Source organism: Hylobates moloch, unplaced genomic scaffold (genome assembly GCF_009828535.3).
Source record: "Hylobates moloch isolate HMO894 unplaced genomic scaffold, HMol_V3 SCAFFOLD_7, whole genome shotgun sequence".
Taxonomy (NCBI): Eukaryota; Metazoa; Chordata; class Mammalia; order Primates; family Hylobatidae; genus Hylobates; species Hylobates moloch.
The window spans coordinates 11,489,990-11,504,284 of NW_026652282.1; positions in this window are offsets into that span (position 1 = coordinate 11,489,990).

The window sequence follows — 14,295 nt, forward strand, 5'->3', positions numbered from 1 at the left end:
CATGGACACAGGAAGGGGAACGTCACACTCCGGGGACTGTTGTGGGGTGGGGGGAGGGGGGAGGGACAGCATTAGGAGATATACCTAATGCTAAATGATGAGTTAATGGGTGCAGCAAACCAACATGGCACATGGATACATATGTAACAAACCTGCACATTGTGCACATGTACCCTAAAACCTAAAGTATGATAATAAAATACAAAAAAAAAAAAGTCAGGGCTATCTGGGTAACTGGAAACATCTGAAATTAGGCACAATGCCAGAAGTACGGTATGGTGCAGCCAGATATAAAATGAAAGTGGGAGATAAATGCAGGTGAAGCTGTATTGTGGAGAAGTTGTTATAACTTCACATGGTGCACGTATTTCTTATTGGAGTGGAGGAGATAACATTAAAATAGAGTTTTATTGCATAGACCTGCGGCATCAGCTTCTAATAGACTGGGGTTGGCCAGTTCTGTCAGGGAAGATCTGGGCGTGATTGTTTCTGAGAAACTCTGTTTCGATAAAATTGACAGTGGCTGCTTTGCAAAACCTAGAAAAGATAATCAAAGCAAATACACCTAGTTGCATATTGCCTGGCCACTCCTTGAAAGTGACCCCATTTGATAACTTGATTGCTCAGTAAACACCAGACACTCTTCCCATGCATGTAAATGTAATCTCAGGTGTTCTCTCAATAAATACCTTCCTTGAATAAAGCTTAATGCCATTTTCTTTTTGGGAGATGATCTGCTCTTGTTTTTTGTTATACCTTCTAAAATATCAACCTGTATGTTATTTCGGAGGTCAGTTTCTCAGTAGGAAATTAAAGAGATGACATATTGCCTTGGGAATATTTACTTTTTTTTTTTGAGATGGAGTCTCACTCTTTTGCCCAGGCTGGAGTACAGTGGCATGCTCTCGGCTCACTGCAATCTCCACCTCCCGGGTTCAAGCGATTCTCCTGCCTCAGCCTCATGAGCTCCTGGGACCACAGGTGCATGCCACCATGCCTGGCTGATTTTTGTATTTTTAGTAGAAACAGGGTTTCACATGTTGGCCAGGCTGGTCTCGAACTCTTGCCTTCAGGTGATCCACCCACCTTGGCCTCCCAAAGTGCTGGGATAACAAGTGTGAGCCACCACTCCTGGCCAAAATATTGAACATTTTTAAATGATGAAAAAAAATTTAAGGCCACAACACATTTCTGTGAAAATTAATTTAGTAGTTCATGACTAGGTGGGCCCCAAACTAGGGGAAAGCAAGTGAGGCCTCAGGGGCAAAATCTGAGGGGGTACCCAAAACTCCAGTACTCAAATGATATTTAATGCAATGTTTTAAAATATCATTATTAATACAAAAAATCCATGGTGAACAAAACATTAAATAAAGAATAAAACAGGATCTGACCCTGTACTTGTGTGACTCACTTGCCTCACCCTATTTGCTTCACCTTGCCTCACCCTATTTTCTTTTTGCATTAGTTTCCTCATCTGTAAATTTAGATAAGAACAGTATCTTCATTGTTATTAGGTGATTTACTCACTCAATTTAATCCAAACAAGGACAATTTTGATAGTGGCAAGTGGCACTGACAGACATTACAACTCTATAATGTTGACTATTGCAAAGTAAAAAAAAGTTTTATCAAACAATAAAACATAGTTAAAACGGATTTATATCATACAAAAAATGATAAAATCACTCAATTATAAGCAGTCAGATGCTCAACAGCAAGACTGCTCAATCTTTCTTTCCTTTTTATGTTTATGGAACCTGTGATTTTCCATGTTTTCCACTGACTCTACGAAGTGGTAGCCCCGGTGGCTTCATGGATTTTGCATGCCATGCCATAGAACAAGGCTGGTATCCCAAGTGACCAGTAGGGGCAGCAGTGACCCATCACTGATAGAGACCATCTGTCCCCAGCCTCTGGTGTCCAGTTGCACTTCATTTTATAAGCAAGCTCCCCTCCTGCAAGCTATCCTGGAAAGGGAGTGTTAGTTATGACACTGCATCTGGAACATATCAAGAAAAGATGCCTGGATAGTAGTGATTATTATTATTTTTTAGATTTCACCATGTGTTAAGGTGAGAACTTGTTCACTGCACATGCATACCCCCATACCAGAGGATCACACTATGATAGAATCCAGGTCTATAAAGTAGAGGTCAACCAAACCCGTTTCCATTTATTTTAATGCAACTATTAATAAAAAACATTTTGTTTAAAATGAGTAATCCAGGACAAATTCTAAATCACACAAGGTATTGGAAAAATAGGCCTAAATCAAGACTTCCCAGGTAAACTGGGCTGTATGATTAAATGAATTACTATATGTAAAGTATCTAGAAGAGTACCTGGCATATAATAAGCCCTCAATAAATGTTAGCACTTATTATCATTTTTTTTCTAACCATGGTTCAGATTAAAAAAAAAACTGAAAAATGCTGCCTTTCCTAAGGGACAAATAATTGGAAATATCTCTTGCCTATTTTTTCAAAATTCAATCATCAGTGATAATTAGGAAACTTGACTGCAAAGGTCAAGCATGATTTGATTTGCTCTTCAACTCCCCCCAAGACTTAACTTTGGTAATAAAACATTGTGTTCTGAATAGCCATTTTGAGATACACAAACTTAAGAACATCTCCACGTCAAACACGCAAACTTGCATTTCTCAATAAACATAGCAGAGATTGTAACTACCAACTGGCATCTCTAAGACATCTTTTAATCTAAGGTATCCTTTTTGCTCCCCACTGCAATGCCCAAACCCTATCTTTTTCCTCCTTCCTCAAACCCAGCTCCTTTCGCGTCTCTGAAGTTCAGGTCATTAGACTTCACTACTGATTTTCCTTATCACTGCTGTTATCTATCTGTGCTGTTATCCTCTATTAGTTGCACTCCTTTATTAGTTGATGACTTTAGTATTAATTTCCCTGTCAACCCAACACTCATACTAATGACATCTTTTCTGGGGGGTCTCCAATATTCATATGGATAATAGACCCCATCCTCGGCCTTCTAATTCCTGGACTGCCTTGCCATCAATAATTTTTTCTCAACCCAACCTTAGTCACTTATGTTTATTTATGATCATAACCTTATCTTTGTCTTTACTTCCTGTGAAATCTTAATATTGAGTCTCTCTCTTGAATACAGTGTCTCTTCCATGTTCTCCCCTCTCTATCCACCTTAGAATTTCTGGTTCATCACTGCAACTACTGCCATGCAACCTCCCTTAACTTCACTTCCATCTCTCCCTCCTTCCCACTCTCCCTCCCTTCCTTCTTCTCCTTTTTTGGTTTCTTTCTTCCTTCTTCCCTTCTACATTCTCTTCTTTCAACTCCTCTATCATCTTCTCTTTGTCCTCCACTCATTTTCCTGCTCATTTGGCAAAACTTCAATTATAGTTAAACCCAAGTACCTGTTATCTCAGTACCTGAATCTGATCCTGGAAGCTTGCTGGGGGGAAACACATACCTCCTGATTGTTCACACTTTAAAGTCATAACCACAGTTCTCATATGGGCACTCCCACTGCCTCTGCCTCAGCATTCTGCCCCATCACTCTTCTTGGAGCAATGGCTTTTTTACCCTCCCAGACTACTATTTAATACTTGATCCTTCTTCCTCAAACCTATATTTCTTCTTTCCACCATACTCTCAGCTGATAGCCTCAGAATTCATGGACATGATAGGAGCTATTAGTTAGGAGCCCCTACATCCTATCATAATTGGACATACCAATTGACTAGCAACCATAGTCATTCTCCCATTTTGTTTGTACAATGGTGAAGCACACAGACTCTGGGAACACAGTATCTCACTTCAGACCCACCACGCCACTTCTTGGCTCATGAGAATCAGCAAGCTATTTAACCTCTTTGTGCTTTAGTATCTTCATCTATGAACTGGCGATAATTTAAGTCATTATTACAATGGATGAAATAGTTGTCTCCATGTAATGCCAACCCTGACCCTTTGCTTTGAATTTTATTTTTTCTCACCTTCTTAAGACATTTGTCCTTGAAATTATGCCCTCCTTTCACTGCAGTGTGAATACCTCCCTTTTCATGAGACTTCCCTTTGTCAAATGCATTCTTTTATCTTCCATTTTGGAAAAAAAAATCCCCCCATGAGCACACATTTTATTCCATACCATCTTCTATGTTCCCCTGCACAGTAAAGGCAACTGCAAGTGATATCTAAGGTTTGCCACCATTTCCTTTGTTCCTTTGTCTGCCCAATCCACTCTAGATAGGCTTTCTAAATGATGGAATGCTCCATTCTCAGAGCTTTTTTTGTTTCTGTTATCTCAATGTGTAATCTCACTTAGTTTTGTAGATTTAAAACAGTATCTGTTTGCTGGTCACTGCCAAATACACATTTCCAGATTTTATCCCTTTCTTGAGCATATATTCCTATCTAATTACTTGCCAACTCTACTGAGATGTCTCATGGGCATCTGAACTTAAGAGCATAAAAATATGACTCGAGTTCCACTCCAAATCTGCGCTTGTCACAATAGTCCCCATCTTAATAAATGGTAACACTACCTACCCAGTTGCTTAAGCCAAAAATCTGTGAGTCATATTCAATTCATTTTCTCACCTCTTCACATAAAATGCATCAGCATGACCTATGGGTTTTACCTCCAAAGCATAACCACTAGAATGTAAGTTTCATCAAAAGGTTGCATTTTTTTCTGTCCTGCGAAGCAATGCATTCTAAGGATTTACACAGCGCCTGGCACATAGTAAGAAGTAGATAAATTTTTGTGGAACAAATGAAAGAATCCTGAACCTAACCACTTTCCTTCATTCTCATGACCAATACCATAATCTAAGCCATCAACATCTCCACCTATAGTTCTACAGTAGTCTCCTAACTTATCTGTTGCTACTCTTGACACCACAACTATCCACTCAATAGCCTATTTGCTATATTGAAACTAACTAGTGGATTCCAATCACTTAGAATAAAATAAAATCCTTTATACTGGCCTGCAAATAAATCTTGAAATTATCTATTCTTCAACCTCATTTTCTACTTCTTTGTCCCTCTCATTCTCCACTATATTCACAGCTTTCCACATTTAAGCATAGTAGGTGCTCAATAAACATCTGTTGAATGAATAAATATATATATTTAACCTGTGAGTAGTCTAATGATGACAGGGAGTGAGACTGTGCAGAAATTTGTTTTACCCTGTCTCTCTCCCTTTGAGAGCTAAATTCTCAAGTAATCTACACTTACTTTTTCCATATCCTCACCTACTTTAAACTACTGCAGTCTGGTTTCTTCCCAAATGCTGATTTGAAAATATTCATGACAAGATAATCAGTAAACTCAGTGGACCATTCTTCTATTTATTAATTTTTGCTCTTTGTGTTTTTTTTTTTCGTAGTTTTTCACTCCTTCTACACTCTTTGGATTTAATTTCTTATTCTTCATTCTGTCTCCATGAAATAGATTCTTAGATAATCAATTTTCAGCTTTTCATCTTTATAAAATATACATTTGAAGTATGCATTTTTCACTAAGGATGGCTTTAGCTCAGTTCATATATTTTGATATGTACAATTTATCTTTCAATTCAAAATATTTTCTAACTTCCAATGTGAATTCTTTTTGATTCCTGAATTATTTCAGAAGTGTTTGGTTATTTCCCAGTTTATAGAGATGTTCTAGTTATCTTTGTACCATTGATTTTTAGCCTAATTCTATTTAATCAGATAATATGATTTCAGTGTTTTGATATTTGTTATGAGGTGCGTTATGGTCCAACTCATGATAAATGTACCAAAATGTTTCTTCTGACTTGAAAAGTATATGTTTACTGCATTTGAGGGTGTAGTTTGTTAATTATGTTGTTAAATGTTTTATATCCTTACTGATCTTTTTGTCTGCTTTTTTTGTATCAGTTGCTGAGAGGTATGTTAAAATTCCTCACTGTGAGTGTGAGTTTGTCTATTTCTTCTTTATATTTGTCAATTTAAACTTGGTGTATTCTGAGGCCATGTTATTCGTTGTATACATATCTATACTAATCACATCCCCCTATTGAAGTGATCATTTTAATTATGAAATATCTCTATTTCTAGTAATAATTTTGGTCTTAAAGTCTACTTTATCTAATATTAATGGAGCTAAACTGGCTTTACTTGGTTAGTGTTTGCATGATATATCTTTATCCACAGTTACTTTGAAGCTTTCTGTATCTTTATATTATAGGTGTGCTTATTGGAGGCTGACTAAAGTTGAGTTTTATTTTTAAATTTCATCTGAAAATGTTTGTCTTTTAATAGAGGTATTTATTCTATTTTCCTTTACTGTACTTATAATATATTTGGGTTTAATCTACCACTTATCTATTTGCTTTCTCTTTATCTGTCTTGTTCTGCATTCCCTCTTTCTTTTAGATTGATTTTGTCTTTTTATTATTCCATATCCACCCCCCCTTGTTTGCTAGTTATACTTTTTAAAAAATTAGTCTTTAATATCTGTTATTATGTAATGCCAGACGTTGCTAATTGATGACAGATCTCATTCCCACAGAGCCCAGGTACAGTCTAAGAATCCTTCACACAGCATTTCAAAAATTCCCTAACAATTATTTAGAATTGGGAAGCAAAATGAAACCCATTTTCCATCTCTAGTCTAGGAGAGTATGCAGTCAGTAAGCCAGGATAGTGTTTCTTAAATTTATCTCATCATAAGAATCACCTAGAGTGCTTATTAAGAGTACAGATTCTTGTATTCCACCCAACTTTATAAATCAACATCTGAAAGGAATTTTGCTGAGAATTAGTATGTTTCACAAGGGTCCTAGGTGAGTCTCATTATGATAAGCTAAGTTTGGGAAACCTGAGCAGTATTACCATATGTAAAAGAAGTTGTTGAAGGACTTCAACCATCCACTGACTAATAGACAGTTGCAGCATGAGTTCTTTTAACTCTATACTGTTTTGTGTTGAAATGCCATCATAATGTAAGAATATTTTCTGGGTGGCACAAGTGATCCTGAACTTTTGCTGCTGTGTGCTGGACTTCTGTGAATGTGATTAAAGAAACGTTAGCACCAACAGGGAGGCAGTGAGGAGAAAATTGAGAAAGGCACAACATTAAAAGGTAATGTACAGCAAAGAGGATATTTGTGCTTCTTTACTTGTTTTCCTTATCTATGGCAGGACAAAATGTTCCTGAGAGGTAGCGAAGAGTGAGACAGGGCAGCTAACAGGATAGATTTATCTCTTCCAGCCCAGAGTATGTGCAGGAAACCTTTTAGTGGATGCAGTCAGAACTCAGTGAGCTCATACCCACATAAACTCCTCAATATAAGCAATGTCTCACAACAAATATTCAGCTTTACATCTAGGTATTTGCAGCATTAATAGGGACTGTGAAATATTTTTGTTTTCATTCCAACAGAGTAGCATATAACTATTACTTCACCAGCAGGATTAATTTATCAAATATTTTCTGGAACAGATTTTGAAAAATCTCTCTCTACTGTACATAAAATGTTAACTTTAGTTCTCAAGCAATATTGTTACAGGAGGTAACAATCTCCGTATCAAAGGGTATGTTTCTCTCCCAGAGTTTGAAATGGAAAACAAGTGCAAGCCTTTTGATAGCCTCTATGAGATTGGGTTATAAACCAGAACAGTGCTTTCCAAGCATGTGTGCAGACCAGAGTTGCCTGGGGAGCTGCAGAAATACGGAGGCTGGTACCCCTCCTAACATTGAGGTTTAATTGGTGTAAGGTGTGTCTTGGGATTTTTAAAATATCCCCAGGCGATTCTAATATGCAGGCAAGTTTGGGAACCACAGGACTGGAGATCTTGAGCTATGCATTTCAAACCTGAAGTCTCTGGACAGTGTAAAGCTTAGAATTCTGCACTAAAGTTAAAGTTGAGATAATGAGACCAGTCTCACTGGATTTATCATGTTGCAATCTACGTGGTACAGCATAATTTACATAAAGCCAGAGCAATTGATAAAAAGAAGTCAATCAGATCAGTGATGTACACGCACACACACACACACACACACACACACACACACAGTCAATATTTAGAAGAACCAGGATTTTAAAGTAACTTTGTCAGATCGAGTATATATCCCCAATTAGAGTTGCCAGATAAATACAGGGAGCCCAGTTACTTCAGAATTTCAGATAAACAATTTTTAGTATAAGTATGTCCCATGCAGTATTTGGTATGTGCTTATACTAAAAACTGTTTCTTGTTATCTGAAATTCCAGTTTAACTCCATGATATGTATTTTTATTTGCTGAATCTGACAATCCTCCCCAATTTTAAAGGCCTAAGCTGAGCACTAAGTCAGTATAGTAGGACAAATCAGAACAAAAATTAACCTTGGCTTCTTGCTTATTGTGTGCTCTTCTGTTTTTCTGAATTACATTGCCTAGCTAACCAACTCGAGCGCTACATTGTCTGAACTGAGAGGCAATCATACCTTATTCTGCCTCTTCTGTCTTCTTCGGAGTCGCAGGAACTCCTTGTGTTGCCTGGAGACAAAGTTCACCGCTGCGTATTCCAGTAAGGCAGCAAACACAAACAGAAGGCACACCGCCATCCAGATGTCAATCGCTTTTACATAGGAGACCTGAGAGAGAGACACACACATACACACAGAGAGAGAGAGAGAGAGAAAGAAAGACTATGAAAGCTTGCCAGGAAACCAGATTCTTAATGGTGTGAGCAGCAAAATAACCTAATTTCCTTGGTCAAGGATTTTCCAGCGTTTTCTTAAGAAAGTGCTTAAGCCATTGATTCTACTTTGAAGATTCTGGGCAGAGCACTGAAAGTGACATGACCCTGAACCAGGAGCTTTATTCCTGAGACCAGCTCCAATGACTTCAAGAATTTCCTTAATGACAGATTTTAAGCATTCTCACTACAAATAAATATGTGAAATAATGCATATGTTAAGTAGCTCAATTTAGACATTCCATGATGTGTACATATATTGAAACATGTTATACACCATAAATATATACAATTACTTGTCAATTAAAAATGTTCTCTTAATTAAAAAAAGAAAAACAAAACTTTGAGGCAAAATAGATGGGTGCTATTATTAAAACTGCTCACTTCCTTCTATTTTTTAAATTAACATTTAAAAACCAATATAATTAAGATAATTTCAAAACATGGATGAGAAATAAACTATATATGGCCTTAGGCTCTTCAAAAGCCAATTTGTAATTTTCTTCAATTTACTAATCCTAACTGACAGGAAAACACAGTTCGAAATAGTTTTAAATCGTCACAATTTAAGAGTATTCAACCAAAGTAAAATATCAGGAATATAGCCTTGAGAAGGTATCTGGTTAAAAAGAAAACTTTGATAACCCTTCAGTGTTTGCTTAAGTGTTTAGTAAGTCTTATAATTTGACAAAGTAGATTCTGAAAGCAAATACTTTTTGCTTGCAATGGAAAATGCCCCTCATCTCACTAGACTTACAATTATTTTTTCAAGTGTAAAAGGGAAAAATAATTGGAGGAAGCTATAAAATATTGGATCCTAGACTACAAAGAATACTTATTAAACTACCAACTGAATGTGTACTATTCAGTTCTAATTTTTAAATAGAGTTTCCTATATTTTGATAGCTGTCAAGTGCTTGCCAGCCAGTATTTTAAGCATTTTACATGTGTGAATTTTTTAACCCTTACAACAACTCATCCCAATTTTCTGATGAGAAAACTGGGGTAAAGAGGGATGAAATTATTATCCAAGGTCACAAAAGTAATAAATGACAGAGTCAAGATTGGAATTGGAACTCAGTCTAACTAATAGATTTCCTTTCTGAACACACACAAACACATTGCTAGGATCACGGTTTGTATCTTTGCATTTCCCTTTGACCTTTATACTGAGCATTTCCCATGTTATTTATTTTTCTTCTAGATCGTAATTTCTAATGCTTGCCTAATGGTCTATACCATGATTAAACATTCCACATTGTAGGACATATAGGTTATTTTCTATCTTATATTTTATGACTATAAGTTTTGCTGCTATAAACATTCTTCTCCCAAAATATTTGACTGTGTCCCTGATTATTTGTTGCATCAACCTTTAGGTGAGTTACAGAAGTGAAGATATGAAAATAGGCTCTTGAATTAGAAGGTTTGCAGGAGCACAGTGGACATAAAAGCAGAGATTCTGGAGTAAGATGCCCCAATTAAGAAATGCTGCTCTGCTACTATCTGTATAATTCAGTTATGTTATTTTACCTCCCTCTGCCTCTATTCCTCATCTTTAAAATAGGAGCAATAATAGTACCTACCTCATAGGGCTGTTAAGTGGATAAAATCACTTAATATACATAAAGATTTTAGAATAGTTTCAGAAGGTAGTTCCAAGATGGCCGAATAGGAACAGCTCCAGTCTACAGCTCCCAGTGTGAGTGACACAGAAGACGGGTGATTTTTGCATTTCCAACTGAGGTACTGGGTTCATCTGACTGGGGCTCCTCAGACAGTAGGGGCAGGACAGTGAGTGCAGCCCACCAAGCATGAGCCAAAGCAGGGCGAGGCATTGCCTCACCCGGGAAGCACAAGGGGTCAGGGAATTCCCTTTCCTAGCCAAGGGAAGGGGTGACAGATGGCACCTGGAAAATTAGGTCACTCCCACCCTAATACTGCACTTTTCCAAGTGTGTTAGCAAACGGCACACCAGGAGATTATATCCTGTGCCTGGCTCGGAGAGTCCCACACCCACGGAGCCTCACTCATTGCTAGCACAGCAGTCTGAGATCGAACTGAGAGGTGGCAGCAAGGCTGGGGGAGGGGTGCCCATCATTGCTGAGGCTTGAGTAGGTAAACAAAGTGGCCTGGAAGCTCGAACTGGGTGGAGCCCACTGCAGCTCAAGGAGGCCTGCCTGCCTCTGTAGACTCCACCTCTGGGGGCGGGGCATAGCCAAACAAAAGGCAGCAGAAACCTCTGCAAACTTAAATGTCCCTGTCTGACAGCTTTGAACACAGTAGTGGTTCTCCCGGAACTGAGTTTGAGATCTGAGAACGGACAGACTGCCTCTTCAAGTGGGTCCCTGACCCCCAAGTAGCCTAACTGGGAGGCATCCCCGAATAGGGGCAGATTGACACCTCACACGGCCAGGTACCCCTCTGAGATGAAGCTTCCAGAGGAAAGATCAGGCAGCAACATTGGCTGTTCAGCAATATTCGCTGTTCTGCAGCCTCCGCTGCTGATACCCAGGCAAACAGCATCTGGAGTGGACCTCTAGCAAACTCCAACAGACCTACAGCTGAGGGTCCTGACTGTTAGAAGGAAAACTAACAAACAGAAAGGACATCCACACCAAAACCCCATCTGTACATCACCATCATCAAAGACCAAAGGTAGACAAAAACCACAAAGATGGCGAAAAAACAGAGCAGAAAAGCTGAAAATTCTAAAAATCAGAGCACCTCTTCCCCTCCAAATGAACACAGCTCCTCGCCAGCAATGGAACAAAGCTGGACAGAGAATGACTTTGACAAGTTGAGAGAAGAAGGCTTCAGACGATCAAACTTCTCCAAGCTAAAAGAGGAAGTTTGAACCCATCACAAAGAAGCTAAAAACCTTCAAAAAAGATTAAATGAATGGCTAACTAGAATAAACAGTGTAGAGAAGTCCTTAAATGACCTGTTGGAGCTGAAAACCATGGCACAAGAACTATGTGATGAATGCGCAAGCTTCAGTAGCTGATTCGATCAACTGGAAGAAAGGGTATCAGTGACTCAAGATCAAATTAATGAAATGAAGCGAGAAGAGAAGTTTAGAGAAAAAGTAAAAAGAAATGAACAAAGCCTCCAAGAAATATGAGACTATGTGAAAAGACCAAATCTACGTCTGATTGGTGTACCTGAAAGTGACAAGGGTAATGGAACCAAATTGGAAAACACTCTTCAGGATATTATCCAGGAGAACTTCCCCAAGCTAGGAAGGCAGGCCAACATTCAAATTCAGGAAATACAGAGAATGCCACAAAGATACTCCTCGAGAAGAGCAACTCCAAGACACATAATTGTCAAATTCACCAAAGCTGAAATGAAGGAAAAAATGTTAAGGGCAACCAGAGAGAAAGGTCGGGTTACCCACAAAGGGAAGCCCATCAGACTAACAGCGGATCTCTTGGCAGAAACTCTACAAGCCAGAAGAGAGTGGGGAACAATATTCAACATTCTTAAAGAAAAGAATTTTCAACCCAGAATTTCATATCCAGTCAAACTAAGCTTCATAAGTGAAGGAGAAATAAAATCCTTTACAGACAAGCAAATGCTGAGAGATTTTGTCACCACAAGGCCTGCCCTAAAAGAGCTCCTGAAGGAAGCACTAAACATGGAAAGGAACAAATGGTACCAGCCACTGCAAAAACATGCCAAATTTTAAAGACCATCGAGGCTAGGAAGAAACTGCATCAACTAATGGGCAAAATAACCAGCTAACATCATAACGACAGGATCAAATTCACACATAACAATATTAACCTTAAATGTAAATGGGCTAAATGCTCCAATTAAAAGACAAAGACTGGCAAATTGGATTAAGAATCAAGACCATCAGTGTGCTGTATTCAGGAGACCCATCTCACGTGCAGAGACACACATAGGCTCAAAATAAAGGGATGGAGGAAGATCTACCAAGCAAATGGAAAACAAAAAAAAGCAGGGGTTGCAATCCTAGTCTCGGATAAAACAGACTTTAAACCAACAAAGATCAAAAGAGACAAAGAAGGCCATTACATAATGGCAAAGGGATCAATTCAACAAGAAGAGCTAACTGTCCTAAAGATATATCCACCCAACACAAGAGCACCCAGATTCATAAAGCAAGTCCTTGGAGATCTACAAAGAGACTTAGAATCCCACACAATAATAATGGGAGACTTTAACACCCCACTGTCAACATTAGACAGATCAACAAGACAAAGTTAGCAAGGATATCCAGGAATTGAACTCAGCTCTGCACCAAGCAGACCTAATAGACATCTACAGAACTCTCCACCCCAAATAAACAGAATATACATTCTTCTGAGCACCACATCACACTTATTCCAAAATTGACCACATAGTTGGAAGTAAAGCACTCCTCAGCAAATGTAAAAGAACAGAAATCCTAACAAACTGTCTCTCAGACAACGGTGAAATAAAACTAGAACTCAGGATTAAGAAACTCACTCAAAACTACACAACTACATGGAAACTGAACAACCTGTTCCTGAATGACTACTGGGTAATAATGACAAAATGAAGGCAGAAATAAAGATGTTCTTTGAAGCCAAGGAGAACAAAGACACAACATACCAAATCTCTGGGACACATTTAAGCAGTGTGTAGAGGGAAATTTATAGCACTAAATGCCCACAAGAGAAAGCAGGAAAGATCCAAAATTGACACCCTAACATCACAATTAAAAGAACTAGAGAAGCAAGAGCAAACACATTCAAAAGCTAGCAGAAGGCAAGAAATAACTAAGATCAGAGCAGAACTGAAGGAGATAGAGTCATAAAAAACCCTTCAAAAAATCAATGAATCCAGGAGCTGCTTTTTGAAAAGATCGACAAAATTGATAGACTGCTAGCAAGACTAAGAAGAAAAGAGAGAAGAATCAAATAGACGCAATAAAAAATGATAAAGGGGATATCACCACTGATCCCACAGAAATACAAACTACCATCAGGGAATACTATAAACACCTCTATGCAAATAAACTAGAAAATCTAGAAGAAATGGTTAAATTCCTGGACACATATACCCTCCCAAGACAAAACCAGGAAGAAGTTGAATCTCTGAATAGACCAATAACAGGCTGTGAAATTGAGGCAATTAATAGCCTACCAACCAAAGAAAGTCCAGGACCAGATGGATTCACAGCCGAATTCTACCAGAGGTACAAGGAGGAACTGGTACCATTCCTTCTGAAACTATTCCAATCAACAGAAAAAGAGGGAATCCTCCCTAAGTCATTTTATGAGGCCAGCATCATCCTAATACCAAAGCCTGGCAGAGACACAACCAAAAAAGAGAATTTTAGACCAATATCCCTGATGAACATCGATGCAAAAACCCTCAATAAAATACTGGCAAACCAAATCCAGCAGCACATCAAAAAGCTTATCCACCATGATCAAGTGGGCTTCATCCCTGGGATGCAGCCCAAATCAGTAAACATACGCAAATCAATAAACATAATCCAGCATATAAACAGAACCAAAGAAAAGAACCACATGATTATCTCAATAGATGCAGAAAAGGCCTTTGACAAAATT